Source organism: Salvelinus alpinus, chromosome 2 (assembly GCF_045679555.1).
Source record: "Salvelinus alpinus chromosome 2, SLU_Salpinus.1, whole genome shotgun sequence".
Classification (NCBI taxonomy): domain Eukaryota; kingdom Metazoa; phylum Chordata; class Actinopteri; order Salmoniformes; family Salmonidae; genus Salvelinus; species Salvelinus alpinus.
Window position 1 is genome coordinate 29,252,893 of NC_092087.1, and position 6,576 is coordinate 29,259,468.

Sequence of the window (6,576 nt, forward strand, 5' to 3'; positions counted from 1 at the left end):
TTGATTAACATCTTACATAAATTGTCACTTATGAGTTGTATATTGTTCACCACGTGTCTCCCAGTCCTATAGTCAATTTGAAATTGAACTGCAAATGGAAAAACTCTGACTGCGCTGCAGTGAAAACGGTTTATGACTTATCCTGAAAAAGATTTTATTGTATCATCAAAGCATCTCACACTCTGAAATGATTGGCATCAAAGCCCATCAGCTTCACTGCCTCAATCTGTCAGGTCAGATAATGCTACCAATGTGGGACAGCTCTGTTCCTTCCCATGGACACTCGTTGACTGTCTGTGTCTTTCTCTCAAATCATCCTCCCTCTCACTGATTCTCTTTATCGCTCCATCTCCCTTTCTCCCTCTGGATGTCTCCTTCTATCTCCGTTTCTCTGGGATCCTCAGTTCCATCCGGCCGCTGACCTCCAGCCCTAGAGATTGACTCTGTGGGCCTGTGGAGCACAGCTGAATAATTGAAAAAAGTGAGAGTGTGTTTAGCCAGGCAGGGGCTCAGGCCTTAGTCAGATCAAACACAGACAGCAGGAGCAGGCTGACAGGCTGCTGTATAAAAGGAGCATTGAGACTGCAAGACGCTAATGCTCTCCTTTTTCAAAGCAGATATCCTCCTCTTACCCCCTCTGGGCCATTCAACAGCCCCTGAACCTGCTCCACATTTTGAGTGAGCTCAGGAGAGGACTGTTATTAATCAGATTCACAATGCTTCACATCTCCAAGCCTGCTTTCCAGACATAAGCATGCCACAGCCAGTCAACTCCCTCTCACCCAGTTCAGTGTTAGTATGGTGTTTGAGAGTTCAGTTTTAGTATGGTCTTTGAGAATTCAGTTTTAGTATGGTCTTTGAGAACTCAGTTTTAGTATGGTCTTTGAGAATTCCGTTTTAGTATGGTCTTTGAGAATTCAGTTTTAGTATGGTGTTTCAGAGATGGAATAGGTGTGTCTGTTGCCCATAGAACCTGTCTATCTTGGAAGTACACAGAATGACACAGCGCTACACAGGGTGAATAAGTGAAAGCCAGCCATTCACTGGGCAGCTACAGTAATCTAATAATTGCTGTGTATTATCTCACAAAGCCATATTACTAAAAATAATTGAACAAGTTCTCATTTTTCAACATTTGAATGTGTGCCATTTCGACCTCTGTCGGGATTGACAACTCATGTTTCTTATGAATAGGAAAGCTAATCCCTCTCCAGCCCTCTCTCTGTGTTGGTTTTTAATGAGTGTGGAAATACCGGAAAGCCCTGCCTTTCCTCCTGTGCCTATTTCCATTTGGTTTCCTGTAATTCTCCTCCATACAGCCTCCCTATTATGAAAATAATGGTCTAAAATGCGCTGTGACGTTAGGAAACTGGAGCCTCCAATTTCATGAACTCAAGAATGAAACCAAGACTTAGGTCACATTTAGAGACAGGAAATTGGAGGAGGTAAAGTACGTACAGTACTCAGCAAATCTATGTCGCTAATTACAAACACAACACATAAAGCCATGGCTGTATACTTTACACACTAAATAATAAATGCAACTGCAGGGAAAACATCCTATTAACTGTAAAAAATAAATGTTTATTTAGACATGAGAGGTTGAAATGGGTTAATTCTTGTTTTTCAGCAAATAATGAAACATCTGTGTTCTGAGTTTATGGTAAGTTCTGTCCCCAGTCCTACTCCCCATGTACCCAGGCCTTGCTGCCTCAGCGCTTATTGTTGCAACATTCTGGGAACTGTCTCTAAATTCCCCAGTTATCCAGAAATCCTGGTTGGAGGATGTCGGATTTCCTGCTTGTTCCCTCCTGATTCTGGATATCTACCAGGGAATTTATTGCAAGTTCCTGGAATTTTGCAAACCGACTCAGGGCGTTCTCTTCAATGCCATTGTAGTCACCTGTCATTCATTTTGATAGGATCTCGGGTCTTTGAAACATCTTTGTGACTCCCCTCTATTATGTTGGATTTCAGTTGGTGATTGAAGGCTTTTCCAACCCTTCCATTCTATACTTTTTAGAGTATAGAGTAGAGGTCAGGGGTCAGAGAGGATCAGGGATCCAATCCTTAGTGACCAGACCAGGCAGGCAGTGAACTTATAACCTGAGCCCTTCACATGCTGTAACACACAGAAATTGATAACTCACATCAGGAACAAGCTTTAACTCATTAGTTTCTGACCCACTCATCCTCAGTGGAAATATTTGTTCAACCATAATTATCTGTCTAACATAGTAAGTACTCTAACCATGATGGGTAAAAAACAAAAAAAAAAGACAGAAATTGTCATATTTCTCAAATTAGTGAAAATGTAATTCAAATCATATCAAACTTTATTTGTCACATGCACCGAATACAACAAGTGTAGACCTTACCGTGAAATGCTTACTTACAAGCCCTTAACCAACAGTGCAGTTCAAGAAGAGTTAAGAAAATATTTACCAAAGAAACTAAAATAAAAAATAATAAAAAGTAACACAATAACATAATAATAAGGAGGCTATATACAGGGGGTACCGTTACCGAGTCAATGTAAGGGGGTACAGGTTAGAGGGAATTTGTACATGTAGGTAGGGGTGAAGTGACTATGCATAGATAATAAACAGCGAGTAGCAGTGTGCAAAACAAATGGGGGGGTCAATGTAATAGTCCGGTGGCCATTTTATTTATTGTTCAGCAGTCTTATGGCTTGGGGGTAGAAGCTGTTAATGAGCCTTTTGCTCCTAGACTTGGCGCACTGGTACCGTTTGCCGTGCGGTAGCAGAGGAAACAGTCTATGACTTGGGTGACTGAAGTCTCTGACAATGTTTTGGGCTTTCCTCTGACACCGCCTATTATATTGGTCCTGGATTGCAGGAAGCTTGGCTCCAGTGATGTACTGGACCCTACGCACAACACTCTGTAGTGCCTTACACTCAGATGCCGAGCAGTTGCCATACCAGGCGGTGATGCAACCGGTCAGGATGCTCTCGATGGTCCCCTGGGTGTCAACAGAATTGTTCAAGTTCAACTAGAATTAGCAGCTTCTTTGGAGCTATTGATTGTCTTCAGATCTGGCAGACTATTGCACAGAATCCAAGCAGCAGGTTCAAAAACTGTTTGTGTGTTTGTTACCCAGGCAAGTCAGTGGGAATAGTCACGACAACGCGTGTGAACCATGCCACCCCCAGTGCGGCCTATGCCCACTGTGTGGACAGGGACTGGTACTCCGATGGAGAGATGCCCGCTGAGGCAGTACGGGCGGGCTGCAAGGATATCGCCATGCAGCTCTTTGAGAACATTCCCAACATCGATGTGAGTCACATCATATAATATGGATCCTGATGTTACAGAAAATATTCAGTAATCATGTTAAAAACAGATAATTTTTTTATTGTTCAGACAGTAATATTGAACAGCTTGCACCTGTAATGTAAAGGCACACAGATAATAATAACAGGAAAATATTCAACCCTACCAGGGATGTCCATAGAGATAATTCAAATGTTTTATTTGATGGATGTCTAGGTGATTATGGGAGGAGGGAGGAAGTACATGTTCCCCAAAAACCAGTCAGATGTGGAGTATCCTGGAGAGAAGAAACACTTCGGTACGCGCATTGATAGAAGGAACTTGGTGGAGGAGTGGAATAACAGAATGAAAAACAAGGTCAGCTGCTCTATCTTAGTTCTTCTCTCACTCCTCTTCTACCATGTCTGCTGTTTCTTCCTTGTCCTTCTCCGTCCTCCTCTTTTCTCAATTTTTCTTATCAAGAACATTTGAATAGCTTTAGGTTGTCACAGGGTTAGATCAATGCCATATGATGTATTGTTTTATCTATTAAATAAACAGAACGCCCACTATGTATGGAACAAGAAGGAACTTTTATCGCTAAATCCTAATAGTGTGGATTACCTTTTGGGTGAGTTCTTTTTTTAAATTGTTGGCTCTTTATTGATTTCACGACCTGCCTGTTTCATCTTTTCTATTCATGTTAACCACTGATCATCTTCTCTACCTATTTCGCAATATAACAAACCCTGCTTCCTGTGTTAACACAGGTCTGTTTGAGCCTGGAGATCTTCCCTATGACCTGGAGAGAAACAATGAGACAGATCCTTTACCTGCTGGTGGAGGGTGATTGTTGTGTTACATTTACTCTGGCACCAGTAAATACTGTATCTGTTGCATAAGTTTAATAATGTATATCATGTTGAATGTGAAGTTTGTATAGCTGAGGCTGATTTGCCAGTGCTGATGCTAGATTTTCTCATCTGCCTGAGAGAGAGAGGTTAACCAGGCTGTGCGTTGGCAGGGGGGCGCATCGACCACGGACATCACGACGGTAAAGCCAAGCAGGCCCTGCATGAGGCAGTGGAGATGGACCGGGCCATTGGCCACGCCGGCCTCGTGACCAGCATAAATGACACATTGACTGTCGTCACTGCTGACCATTCTCACATGTTCAACTTTGGAGGCTACACTCCAAGGGGGAACACAATTTTTGGTGAGCAGTGGATGATTTTGCAACAATGTATTGTACATTGTATGTGGCTACACTCAGTCATCAGTCACTTGGATGTTGTGATTAATGGTTTGTGATGGAAATCGTTCATTGTTTCCTCTCTGTCTACAGGACTGGCTCCCATGTTGAGTGATGTGGACCAGAAGCCCTTCACTGCCATCTTATATGGGAACGGACCAGGGTTCAAAGTAGTCAATGGTCTGAGAGAGAACATCTCCACCCTTGACTATGGTAAATTAAATCTTATCATCAATGGTGTATTGCCTCTGTCATAGAGAACACCACTTGGTCTTTGGTATGCCAGAAAATCATCCATCTGATCTCTTTCTCCTTCCCTTTCCCTACCTCCACCCCTCCCTTCCTTCTCTCTCTCCAGAGGAAAATAACTACAAGGCCCAGTCTGCAGTGCCGCTGAGTATGGAGACTCATGGAGGAGAGGATGTGGTTGTGTTTGCTAAGGGCCCTATGGCTCACCTGCTGCACGGTGTCCACGAGCAGAACTACATTCCCCATGTCATGGCTTATGCTGCCTGCATTGGCCAGAACAGAGACCACTGCATGTCATCCAGTAGAGCCTCTAGTCTCAGCGCTGCTCTGCCCAGCCTGACAGCTCTCCTCACACTCATCCGCCTCCTCTGCTGAACTTTCACCCCAACCCCCCTCCTGCACTACCCCAACCCTCCTCTTAGTATACATGTAATACTCCCACATATTTTTTCCCCGTTGCGATGCGGATTTTCTTCTTACCATTTTTTAAAATATTTTTTCATTCTGTAATGACCACTGCAAGGGCATTTAAAGTTAGTGTTTTGAGGGTTGGTGTTTTTCAGTCAGATGTAGTGTTAGGGAAAATAAGAGGATATCACTTTATTTCTACTTTAACATATAGGATAAATTGTGTTATTTTACTTTGGTATTGATCACTATTCAGGTAACACCAAAACTATGTGAAGAATTCTGTCATATCAGTTGGTTTAAGAGAAGGGTATATCTCTGAATTTATATCAATCATTGTATGGGGTAAATAACCTCCCTGTATTAATGACAAAGCAATGTTGCTGCCCACCTATATATTTGTTGTCTGTCAATTCCATGACTATGGATTAGTCAACTTTTCAAAGAAGCCAGTTCCTTTTGAAAATTAGAAACCTAATATAGGGGAGAGCGAGGTATGTTGTCACACTTTTCACACTGTCTAACATTTACTGAGCACATCACATCACAATGGTATAAATGTCATACCAAATGAAAGAAGGAAGTCTTTGGCACAGTTGTTGTATTCATTACATCTTCATGTCTTATATCATGACGGAGTTGTAGACCGTTAAATAGAGAGTGGGCACATGTGATAATTTACTCCATCAGCGGGTAAATTGTCACACTTCGTCGGGTAATTTGTCACATTGGATTATCAACAAATAAGAACACAACTAATTAATTGTGAATATTGATTTTATTTTCAAATTCAAAACCAAATTCAATTTCATTAAAGAACTCAAAATAAAAACAATCATGCCTAGAGAATCTGGCAAATCATGCCTTTCAATCAAAACAATAATACTGGCAGAGCACACATTAATTAAGTGGCACGACCACTTTACTTCAAACTTTGAAATCGAACGTTCTCTGGCGTGCACATAGATCCACGGTAATTGTTGTAATTGGAATATGAATGTAATGCTGCAGATAACTTGCTTAAATGTTTAAAGCCTTAACAAAACAGATGTGGTGTTTAAACACACTAATGCACTAATGCACAATTTTGTAACAGCCTATACGACGTACATCCGTATCTGACTAATCCGACTCATCTTCAGAGTCACAGTTCTGGCACACATAAATTGCCTGGCCTGAGGTGCAAGCGTCATGGGCCCATTTGTTGCATCTCACACACTTCACCCAAGTCTCCTTTGGAAGGCTTTTTGAAAATGGCTCCACACAGACGAGGCAGAAGCACTCCTCTTCATCTGATGATGATTCTTCTATGATTTTAATTTTTTTAGCTGCCACCTTGTTCTTTGCAGATCCAGATTTTGACTCCCCCCCTTGCTTCCCTTTCTTCGGAAACA

At 42.0% G+C, this 6,576-nt stretch overlaps 1 pseudogene; it reads left to right on the forward strand.

The window, feature by feature from the left end:
* Positions 1 to 187: 187 nt before the first annotated feature.
* On the forward strand, positions 188 to 5,773 carry LOC139540700 (alkaline phosphatase-like; annotated as a pseudogene).
* The last annotated feature ends 803 nt before the right edge of the window (positions 5,774 to 6,576 follow it).